Raw genomic sequence first — 12,868 nt, 5'->3', positions numbered from 1 at the left:
ACCGGAATAAAATAAACTCCAGTTATTCACAATGAAGTTGTGTCTGATAAATAGTGTCCCACATCCTGCTCGCTCCATGGCTGTCCTATTGACTGGTTGAGCGCATCCATACAAAGTACAAGGGCAAGCATCCCCAGGTTCAGGCTGTTGATGAAAACATGTCAAAGAAATAGAAGCCCAAATAGAGAATAAAAAGCAAAGGGTCCCAATAACCTGCTCTGAATAATAAATACACTTTATCATTAACTTGCTTTCAAAAAAAGGTTTTATTGAAATGGAAATGCTATGTCATTGAATCGTATGATGTGAAAACCTCTATTTTAAAAGGTATTTTAGTCACTGTCAGCAGGTCTCTTATTTCGGTCTCTCAACACAAACAAAAATTAGTTTGTGCAAAATGCCCTGACTCCTCTCTTGTACAAGACCGGAATTCATTATAGGAAAGATAGGGTTTTAATAGAAAATCATAATACAAGTGTCGAGGGTACAGGGAGTTAGCCGAGGTTAATTTAATTCTCTCCTCGCTCTTTGGAAGCAAAACGCTATCTCTGCTCGCACATTTAAAAGGAGAAGTAATTGAATCATTTGTGTAAGAAAGGCATTTCAGCCACACACATTTTAAAACCAAAGAGCACAGGAACTTCTCACTGATACAGCGGGTTTTAAAAAGTTGCATATTAAGAGTATGACATGAGATAATTGAGCTTAACTTACTATCATTAGGTTTATTTTGTATAAAAAGCATGAAACATATATGGGTTTGAAGTACTATTTCACTTCAGTCATGATAAAAAGTAGTTGGAGGTCAAAGAATCCCAATATCATGTTGCTTATTTATCTCAACTGCATCTGACTGAGTTACTATGATAACACAAATAATATTTAAATATGCACTCAGGTAGAGAAACAGCATATCTGTGATAACCTCAGAAGAACATAAAGTCTCTCTTGAATCTTTTTTTCATTCATGGCATACCCCAACCACAGCTTAGTAAGACTCTAAGTTGCTCATTACTGCTGCTGCTTAGCTTATAGCCTAGCAAGACCTGAATTAGCTAGCCTTGCTGTCAAAAGGTCTCAAAAACAACACATCTTAGCTAAATTATCTCTTTTATTTTGTATCTTGTTTCTTTAAACCATACAAACCTTAACAATAACATTCAAATCAACAACTACAAGTTGTGGTTTAGCAGTTTTTTCAGTATTGATGCAAAGCTAAGCTAGCCGACTGCTGGAAGTAGCTCATTAGCAAGAGGGTATGTTCCCAGGGTTCTTGTGTTCTGTGGTTTAGTATTCTGGTAACACAATTATACCCTCCTATTGTGTTTGGGTCAGATTTGAACAGCTTCAAGTAAAAAAAAAAGCCATTATTACCTTCCCTTTAACGGGAACAAGGCTTTAAAACAGTTAACATTTTTCTTTATTTTTATGGTGAATAAAGACAAAAGACGGTTACAGCCGTGCTCTGGATTAATTGTGTCCCTTCAGAGAATAATGAGGGGACAGTTTACCCAAAAAAGCAGGTCATCATTTCTGGAGAGACATGGCATTGAGTTTTTCAAATGTAATGTTTTGGAAGAATAGGTAGACATCTATAAGGTCAACATCTTCAACATTCGGTAACTTCATCAAAAATATCTATATTAATAAATAGCACCAGAGGTAAGGGATTACATCTGTTTGATTTTGGGTTCAAATGTGCCTTCAAAGAATCTGCGTGATTCTGTTATATTATTTTCCTCAAACTCTTGTTTGGGTTGGGTCAGATCCACAAAACTACTCAGAATGCTTTACTGATGCCGTTAATCTAATAAACCAATGTTCTCTGTGGGTGAAACTGTCCCTCGTTTTTTTCATGATGTATTGATTTGGTTTGGACCATATTAGAAAAAGTATTTGGATGTTTGGGTTAAAAACTAAGAACAAGTTAGTAACAAAGTTAAACCATATATCATGTCAAACTAAATGTGATTGTTTTGTGAGACATTTTAGTTCAAAGCTATGTGCATCTTTTGATCACAATAAAAGGGTTAAGTAAACTTTCAAAAGGTGTTAAGTTGTCAAGGACTCTTTTTCCAATGGCCAACTCCATTGTTTGTTGAACTCGCCCACACATACCAACACCAACTCAGATTGTCTTATACTGCTGTCAGTTCTTTACCACAGTCAGGTTCTGCCCCTCTGTTTCACTGCCTGACAATAGCGCAGCAAACAGACAAAGCAGACAATATAAATTCAGTACGTTTTCCTGGAAGCACTTGTTCCGGACAATGAACAAGTTTGTCTCAGCGTCAGCAATAGGAAGCTACAGTGAAACAAGTGAAAGTGCTGAAGTGTGATTCATCTGTAGAAAGGAGACAAAAGACAGCAAGGTTAACTAGACACATCACGGACCATTTCCTGCACTCCATATCTGTCAAGAAAACAGTGTAGCGAAAATAAGTGAAATCACAGGAGAAGTTCAGAAAGTGAGGAGGGCAAAAAAAAAAGTATGGTTTCTATAGAGGAGTGGGTGAAGAAAAGATTTAAGACGAACTGACGTCAATCAGGAACTACACCTATAACATCCTGCATTCTTTATCAGTCAGAAAATAACATTAAAAAGTAAAATAACATCAATATAATGATACTATTCAATGTTAACCTTTTTGTCACCTTCAGGCCCTATTATGATTTTTTAGGTTTTCCCTTTCCTGTAGTGTGTTATATATAGTTTTGTGTAGGTAAATGGTCTCCATGCCTGAAATGCCTCCATTGGACTCCTCTGTTTACTTCCGTACATGATGACATCACTATATAACACTTGCACTTCTATTGGCTAGCACTCCAACAAAGGGACATCTCTAAGTGATTGACCAATCACAACAGAGCAGACTGCGCTCTGGTTTCAGACAGAGGGTGAAAAGAGGTGCTGCAGCACAGGCAGTATGAGAAAAATAAAGAGCTTTTTCAACATTAAAACATGTAAACAGTGTAGAGGCACAAAATACAAATATGAACCTAAAAATGAGCCCCTTTAAGAATTTTCGAAATAAATAAAACGGAGAAGAATATGTGAATTGAATTGAAAACATACTGAAGAATCTTACAACCTTGTCATATTTAAAAAGGAGAAAATTCCCAAATGTTCAAAACATTAAATCATGTATTCAATATTACCTAACTTCCATTAGTACTAGATATTCACAGGACAGAGATGTGCATATAAATGAATAAATAAATAGCATAATAGCCTATTCATTAGTAAATATTTACAGCGACATGATAATTTGAGAATTAAATTAGTGTGTGTTTAAGAGGATAGTGTGATGGACCAATAGATTGAATCAAAATATATGTATTATTCAATTATATGACTGATATAGAAAAGCAACACTGTTTTCAAATGTATACTTTCCAAACCTTTTTAATGTTATTTTCTGAATAATGACTCACGTACCTGGTAAAGTATAGAGTGTACAGTGTGTGGTAGCTCTGCTTGTATCCTGTGCAATCACATTTATATGTATATTTACCTTCTAGTACACCATGCCTGTATTACAAATGATGGGTGCAATTATCCTTCATGGGCGAGTGAAGTGCCAATTCATTTGTATTTTTGTCTTGTTTGTTTATTTTGTTCACTTGTTCACTTGTTCACTTGTCTTTTCTTGAGCTGCTTTAAGAAGTACATTTCTCCACTGTTGGATCGATAAAGTTCTAATCTTAACTTAGGAAATAATAATGTGAAAAACTCAGCTTCAACTTAACAACAAAATACAGCAGAGGCGTATGGAGTGCTGAACCACGTACTTCATTACACCTGACAAAAAGAACTGGAACAGCACCGAGCTCTCACTGTGTGCTTGATTTATTCTCCGTGTGTGTGTGTGATGATAATTAGCAGCAAAAGAAAACAGGTCGAAAGCATGAAAAGTAGTGAAGAGGATAATCACACATATTTCAAAGATTCGAGAATCTAAAAAATAGAAAATATGAATTTAATGACTAACTTCGAGTGGGAGAGGGATAATAAGATGAAGGAGTATGAGGAGGAAGAGTGTCGCTTGTTGGCGTATTAATCATTTTAAAATAAAGTTCAGTTTCTGACTTTTGGCCTTTTTGATCGGAAGTAAAGCTGATGGTTTAGTGTCGCTTTAAGGGTATTTACAGAAAGGTAAGGTCACCATTTCATCTCCTTTTCAACATCCTCTGCAAGCAAGTAAACAAACGTCCTCTCCGCCAGGCATTCCTCCGCACATCGGAATCCGTTTTTGAGGGTGTGTTGACAAATATCCGTCGTGATTGAAGGCTGTTCTCAGCATCTGCCTGTCAGCAGTTTGCTTCTTGCACTCAGTTTTGCACAAACTGGAAAGTGTTTTGACAGCTCCGAAGAATGTGCCACCGGATAGCAGACGGGGGCTGGGATGGTGTGGTGTACTTAGCAGGCTGACACTAAAGATTCATCAGTGTCACGGATTCACAACCGCGGTGTGACAAACCGACGTGGGCTCATGACAGTGTCAGACCTAACACAGTCGCTCTCCAAGAACGGGCAACGAGGCGGAAGGTGAGACGACCGAGTGACCCTTTTATTTTGGCCCACAAAAAATAACCCACTGCAGCATTCCAGAATGTCAAACTGATATACTTTGGCATTTTATTGGCAGTGATGGACGCAATTTTACTGCATTTTTTGGACATGTGTTTGGCTAATGGCTGAGTTCCTGTCCAGTCCAGTACTTTTCCAACTCTATGGCATGCCTCCCAGGGAAGGGGGGCATAGGAGAGTTGAGGAAAGAGGTAAGTACTATATACTGAGCTAGGTGAAAGGGACATGTGCATACCACTGGTCTGATTTGGCCTGCTTATCAACACTGTCAACAGTTGCAGGCAGCAGTGGCTACAGCTAATGGAGGCCGTTAAGATGCTTCAAAACCAACAAGTCCTCCAACTCATACGATCAAATAGGTCGATTGTTCAAGCCCTTATTACGACCAAATAGGTCGATTGTTCAAGCGCTTATTACAACCTATAATCACGTTTTAAAGTTTTTTACCTCTAGTGCTCCCGTTATACAGTCTATGATGCAAACGCTACGGAGGGTCGTATATTCACAAATAACCCTCTCTGGAAAATCCTAAAATGTAGGATAGTTTGGCCATTAAAATGCTTTTTGATTAGATTTCTAGCGAGAAGTGTATATTGTACTTTCAGAATCCACGTCCAGTGGATGTGTAGGATCTATAGTTTGATAGATATTACGAAGATGATTTGAGGTCTCGCCAGGAGAACGTGTAACGGCAGCGTCCATGTAAAGTTAGCGTCAACCCTCACGGGGTGAAAACAGTATTTCCGGTCTCGAAGTTTTCATAATAAAACCGTATTCCCCTCCCTGTCAAATGATTTTAAAGTGATATCTGCAGTACTCATCCACTAAAAAACATCAGTTTATCCTTGTTAATTACAATTAATTGTAATTAAAACCATTAATTGGTTTAAATTGTGTACAATGCTTTTGTGTTTTTCCCATAGGTTTTTCCCTTTCGATTCTGAGAGACACATTTCTTTTTTCAGAGGTTTTGATAGGCTAAAACATCTACCTACCCATAATCCTCAGCTACCGTTCAAGCTTGGTGATTGGATGTTTTAGCCGCAATGCAAGTTGGGATATGGTGTTTATGCGATGTGAAATCCGAAAACATAAAAAAAAATAATAATAATACTTTATTCCGAGCGTGCTTGCTTTTCTCTTTGGAAGTCATCACATAACGGCATTGTAATACACGGTTCGGCTGCATTACATATTACATATCTGCCGTAGTTCTTTATTTATAGAGCCCTGATTAGAAGACCTCTGGACAAACTGGAAGAACTGCCACCAAAACTGAATACGTGACGTGGATCATAAATATATCAGCAATTAAACAACATCTTCCATTTCTCTTCACACAATACGTCTCCTTGCAGTATCAACATTAATTCGGCTGACTTTTATATTTGATCCAATTGGTAGAGTTATATTTACACCATAACGGTGCACAGCTGATAGAAAGGGACTTGTAGTTTTTAAAGATATTACTGATTTTCTGTGAATTAAAGAATGTAAATACTGAGTTGAGAGAATAGTCAGGGGTTTTGGGTGATGGGAGACACATCTATGGAATCAGAATTTCAATAGCTTACCATTAAATGACGGATATACCTTTCTGTCTATGATGTTCTATGATGAGTCTCTAGATTAGTTTACAGTAGTCCCTCGTTCTTATTATACATCCATGTTGTAGTCCGCTGTATAGAAAACTGTAGTTTCCATAGTTTCCCCACAGCAGCAGACGCACATTTATGACGTCCGCTGGCGCATCATAAACACGTCAGATAGTGAAAGTGCAGTCGGATTCTCTAAAGTACCGCAGTCTCTTCTCCTAAATCCTTTTGAATTCTCCTATCCACTATCCCTTAACCCCGTGACGTTTCACACAGAGGTCAAGGGATAGACGATAGGGATAGAATTTAGGAGCTGATTTTTGGATTATCCGACCGCAACCCAGTTGTTAAATAAAGCTCTTCTGACCTTAGCTGTCATGTGGGCATATTAATGCTGCCCATTATGGACACAAGCAATTTTCACCCATTTATTAATTATTTGTTTTAAATTTGATAACACCAATGTGTTTCGTATCCCCTAAACCTCCAGGGTGTACACAGTTTAATACTGGCAACTTCTAATTATAGGAAATACGAAAACGTCTTTTAAAACTACAATTCAGTAGAGACGTGCCATAGAACATGTTGCGAAACACAATAGCCAGCATGCGTAATATCTATCAAATTATAGATCCTACACATCCACTGGACGTAGATTCTAAAAGTACAATATACACTTCTCGCTAGAAATCGAATCAAAAAGCATTTTAATGGCCAAACTATTCCACAATTTAGGATTTTCCAGAGAGGGTTATTTGTGAATAAACGTCCCTCCGGAGCGTTTGCAATCAACGGGAGCATGTTGTTTCTTACACGACCACTAGAGGTGCTACACTTTAAAACGTGACTATGGGTCGTAATAAGCTGCTGAACAATCGACCTATTTGGTCGTTTTTTGTAGGAGGACAGGCTGCCCAAAACCAATATGACACCCAATTGAAGCAATTTGTTTAAAACTTTGTGAAAAGAAAGGGCTACTTGAATACTATGAATCGTAACTCAGTCAGTGGAGCATACAGACATGATACATATATGTTTTAATGAAGTAACCCTTGATACTTATCACTTTTTGTTTTTTTTAGTAATCTTCGAATGGTGCTCCCCGGAATGACCTGGCTGACGCGCTATACCGTTTGTTTTGTTGCTCTAATGAAAAATCGGAAGGCTAAATTCCAGTTGCAGCATGACACAATCCATTTATCGTCCTTGTATGCATCATAAAAGTAGAGTGAGTCCATATCCATCCATATTCCAGTCATTAATCGCACAAACAATCCTTTCAGTACTTACAAACACTTGCGCTGTGGCGGTCAAAAACCATATGCCCTACTGGGGTCAAACACACCCAATCATGTGACATGGCATACCTTCTCAAACCTGTGCCCTAGGTAATAGGACAGCGCTCCCCTTTGGCACACACAGTGAATAACACACAATTGTGGCAGTAAAACCCAAACATGAGTCATGACCCTTAAATAATGGCTATTACATAAATAAATATTGCTTGATTGTTTGCACACATTTGCAACAGCTTCATTTACACCTAAACACGCACAACCACTGTGGTGGGTGCAAGGAGTGCAGATGGAAATTAGCATATAAATCATGTCTTCTCTTTTGCATAAATGTATTTGTATGCATGGCCCTTGTTAAGTTAAGACAAAATAATTATGATTCCTCCCATAAATGTCTGTAAATGGGTTTGGCAATGGTAGAGGTATCCATATAGAAACCAGGCACCTTTTTGTAATAGGTCACTCACACCCTCTTTTTGCCAATTGGCATTAACACAATCACACCTCTATACTTTTGACCATGCCAAATAATGGCCTCCTATTGGCGCCAATGGGTGGGACATATTGTGAGGACTGTCCGTCATGAAGCAAAATAATAAAAACTGTCTCTTTGTATAAGGATGAATGCAAAAGCCCACAGCAGCTTTATAGCCCTGTTACTCATGCAAAGACAATTTAAGGCACGTTTACATTTGTACTAAAAGCTTGTACTGTCCAGTAAATTGTGTTTTGGGGGGGGGGGGGGTGGATTAAAGGTTTCTCTATGATATCAATACCATCATCCAAAGTACTTTCAGTGTGTAATGTGAATATATTACCAGCAGGCATATCAATTGTGGTTGAGTGCAATGAGAAAATGCTGCTTCTATTTCCGTGCTTTTGCTGCCAGCTACGGTATATGCCCTAATTGGATACCCTAGCCCTTGTGCTGCAAAGGCAGATGTGAGAAAACACTGAGCTCAACAACTGGCTGACAAGCAATTAGGGATTGAAAAGTGGTCTATGGTGCACCTTTCAGCAAAACCAAATGTATATTAAGATCAGAAACTGACATCACAGCGGGGAAAGTCCTGGAAAGTGACAAGTCTGCAGAAATATTGATAATATTGATGAAGAACAAATCTAACACTGTGCTCTTTGGTTGGGTGTAACATTACAGGCTTGGTTTGCTAGAGGGGGAACATGAGCATGCAGTAGCAACAACAAGCTAATTAGCGCCCTGTGTTCAGGAAATGTAATCATTTAGTAACTTCCGGACTTCACTCCTCTGCAACGTTGTGATGCCATGAAACCATTGCTCTCTCTGCAGGCTCTGGAGGGCCCGTCTCTGTGGTTACTGGCAGAATACTAAATCCTGCTTTTAAAGAGCTGCCACAGTCCAGCTGCAGTTTGTCAGTGGCATCAGACTGCCCTCCGGTGAACAGTCGGTGAAGTGCAGATAAAGAAATCAGTATCGTTTCTAGTGAAATACATTTGGTGTGGAGTTCTGTTTGTCTGTCTTATTCTGTAAGGAACATGCTATTGGTTGCATGAAAATGTACTATTACGCCCTAGGAACTGATTCCGACCAATCATATGCTATGCTCTGGGGGGTATAGTGGGCAAGGTTCTATGGAAGCCCTGAAATGTCCTGGTTCAAATATTGATCTTCCTCTGTTTGTGATAATACAACCTTATATTCTCTAGATAAATACTTCTGTGTGTGATTATCTTACAAATTAATGTTGTTTTCCCCAGATAACAGGATCGTTTTCTTGAGATCTAATCCAATTAATTTCAAGCATCAAGAAAACAATGGTCCTCATTCAGAAAGCGATATGCAAACAAATACTCAATACCTCATATTTTACTTGAAAGAAATGACTTTCCACCTAAAGTTTAATTCCACCAATTACTTTTAAAGTGGTCTTCCCTATGGTGCCTTATTTTAAACTGAGCTGCTGCATGTTTTAAAGTTGACTTGATGAACTGGTTTAATTTAGAAACCCTTATTAAACTTTTGGCCATTTTCCAAACCAAAATTGGAGCAGACGATTTATTGGATACCAAATGGACGAGATGGCTTCTATTTTAGCTTCATTTTATGTATATTTTTAAATCCCCCAAGAGAAAACACCCATTGATTGATTCAGACTGAGAGTGACGCCGTGCAACAGATTCCCTCCTCTCGGGGGGGCGGGGGGTGTAATGTCTGTAACAATGGCATGTGTAGCTCGGGACCCTTTGTACCTGTCACATCCCATATGTCTGGCAATTCATCTTTCTGTTGATATCATCACCTCGTCTCATAACTCATCATTGGTCTCCACAGTACGGTTTCTCTTACGTGACTACAATAAATAGGATTCTGAGAAATTCTGTGATGACATTACTTTAGACCGAGTGTCTCATTTTACACTTTTTATGTGATTTGTTTAAGAACAGACAAATGAAGGACCATTGTGTAAAAAATAGAAAGTATTGTTAATTCGGTTCGCAAGCCCAAAACTTTGCAGGAAATTGAATTCCATGCTAAATGGATGACTTTTCACAGAGAAGGGTAATTAATCATTTGTTGATTTTTTTTCTCTGCCCCCTTTCAGAGACCCCTTTTCTCAAAACAGCTTGACATTTTTGTAATTACACCATTTCTCCCCGGCGCAGAGCAACTCAGCAGGTGTTGACAAACTGTGGGGTCACATTGCCGCAGCACAAATTTAACAAGGCTGTATATGAACCCATTTATTCCACACAGTTACAAGTAGTCCACGCAATAGAGTTAAAGAGGACATATTCAGCTCATTATCAGGTTCATATTTGTATTTAGTGCCTCTATGACATGTCTCTATGCTTAGATGTTCAAAAAGCTCTTTATTTTTCTCATACTGCCTGTGCTGCAGCACCTCTTTTCACCCTCTGTCTGAAACCAGAGCCCAGTCTGCTCTGATTGGTTAGCCGGCCGGTTCTGTTGTGATAAAAAACATTAAAACATTTAATTGATAATACATGGAAAACTTGTGCTGAAGCAGTTTGAGCGCTGTCACCTGTTAAGGGTAAACTACATGACAACAGCTTTTGAAAAGAAGATAAAGTCTTGAGAGGGTCTACTGTATACAACACCGTATTACACTGTTATTACACCCACATTTCACATTAATGCACCCCTATTACACCCATGTTACACTGTTATTTTACCTATATTACACTGTTATTAGACTGATCTTACACCGTCTTAACACTGTTATTGTCAACCACCCCAAGTTCTCCCCCACTACACCCCTCCTCCCTCCCTTCACTGGCTGCCAGAATACGCTTCAAGACGCTTGTACTGGCCTACCATGCTGTAAAGGGATCTGGTCCATCCTACATCCCAGACATGGTCAAACCATACACTCCAGAACGTGCACTTAGCTCTGAATCAGCCAATCGGCTTGCTACTCCCTCACTGCGAAGTGGGAGAAGGTACACCTCAACAAAGATACGCCTTTTTGCTATCCTGGCTCCCAAATTGTGGAACGAGCTTCCCACTGATATCAGGACAGCGGAGAGTCTACACATCTTCCGTCACAAACTGAAGACTCAACTGTTTCGCTTATACCTTGGACACTGAAGAGTTTTACTTATGCACCAGCACCTACAATAATATTGCTTGTTTGAAGTAAAATGTCAGCACTGTTCTTGTTGTCCTTAGTTTGAATGTTTATGGTTTATCGCACTTATTGTAAGTCGCTTTGGATATAAGCATCAGCTAAATGCCATGTAATGTAATGTTATTACATCCATTTTACACATGGACACATCCTGTCAAATGACTGTATGCCCCAGGATACAGAAACCATGTAAAGAGCGGGGGATCTATCGTTGCCATATCTGGCTCAGGATTTAGTGTTTCAGTGACTTGTGCGATGTCATTGTTGAAGCTTTGGCATGTCAGAGCAGAAAAACAATTCAACACTACTGTTAGATCCATGGGACGTTGCTCAGAAGAAGCTTTTTGTTTTCCAGCTGATCCAAATGCCAACCGGGTCACACCGCACCGCAAATCCCCAAGCAGAAACTATAAATAAACTATCAATGCATGTGAAATCAATACGAGACTCCCCTTAGAACTTCCCATAGGAACAGAGAATTACCCGGCTAATTGTGAAAAAGAGGCGAGGGCCAGACAAAAGAAAATCCCATGCATTCAAAGATGCCTGCTCATCCAGCATGCAGATTTATGCATGGCGCAATTAATTTGCCATTAAGTCGGGATTGATTTCGCCTTCATGATGCACACAACCAGTCCATAATTGCCTGTGGTGTTGCATTCGCAGCCTCGCCTCATTACAGAAACAGATGCTAATTTAGCAGAGCGGCTTCAGGTTGACAGGTGTGTGAAGTGAGTGTGTGAAGAGGGTGTGTGTTGGGCTAGTTGGACGGTGAAGTGTCGAGAATACATCATAATATGGCATCTTCATGAGAGGGAAAAAATATATTTTAATGGTAATGAATATCACAGGCAGTAATTGGTGTGTGAGGATAAAGAGACTTGATAGCGTGTCAAAACAAATCATTCTGCTCGATTATTAAGCTGTTTAACGTAATTAATGCAATTAGAGCACTTTCATTTGCCTTTTCTTTCATTCATTAGGCTATTGTGACCTGTGAGCCAAGTAATAACTGGAATAAACAACTATAGTTCTTCAAAAAACGTTTATTCTTTTCACAATAAACCTCATTTTATAAATTCAATGGCAACAGCTGTATTGAGAGAAACAATACATTTGAGGGCTTGGCAATATATTGATATTAAATTGTGATATGAGAATAAATATTGTCCTAAATGTTTTATATTGTAATATGGAATAGTATTGTTTATTGCTGGTTTTGAAGGTTGCACTACACTCAAGTGATTTAGTACAATCACGTACAATGTGTTGGAGCACTAGCCAATAGAAGTGCTAATGTTACATAGTGATGTTATTATGTGACGGAAGTAAACCTGAACAAGTTAGATGCCGCCTATCACAGTGCACTGAGATTTTGTACTAATTGTAAAGCACTTACTCATCACTGTACCCTGTATGCCAGGGGTCATCACTGTACCCTGTATGCCAGGGGTCATCACTGTATGCCAGGGGTCATCACTGTATGCCAGGGCAGGTTTGCCTTCACTTACTGTACGGAGGCTCAGTCACTGGTACATGTTCATATATAAAGCCATGTTGGGTAAACTTCCATCTTATATCTGCTCTCTGATCACACAGAGAGTTGCAGGTAGCTATTGCCTGAGATCACATGATGTAGTGTTGTTAGATGTGCCAAGTGCAAGGACTGACTTAGGTATGAAAGCTTTTATGTGCGCAGCTCCTCTTGCTTGGAACAGTCTTCAAAAATAATTGAAACTGAGCAATTTGGTTCCACTG

Source organism: Trematomus bernacchii, unplaced genomic scaffold (genome assembly GCF_902827165.1).
Source record: "Trematomus bernacchii unplaced genomic scaffold, fTreBer1.1, whole genome shotgun sequence".
Lineage (NCBI taxonomy): Eukaryota > Metazoa > Chordata > Actinopteri > Perciformes > Nototheniidae > Trematomus > Trematomus bernacchii.
This window is presented reverse-complemented; position numbering follows the sequence as displayed.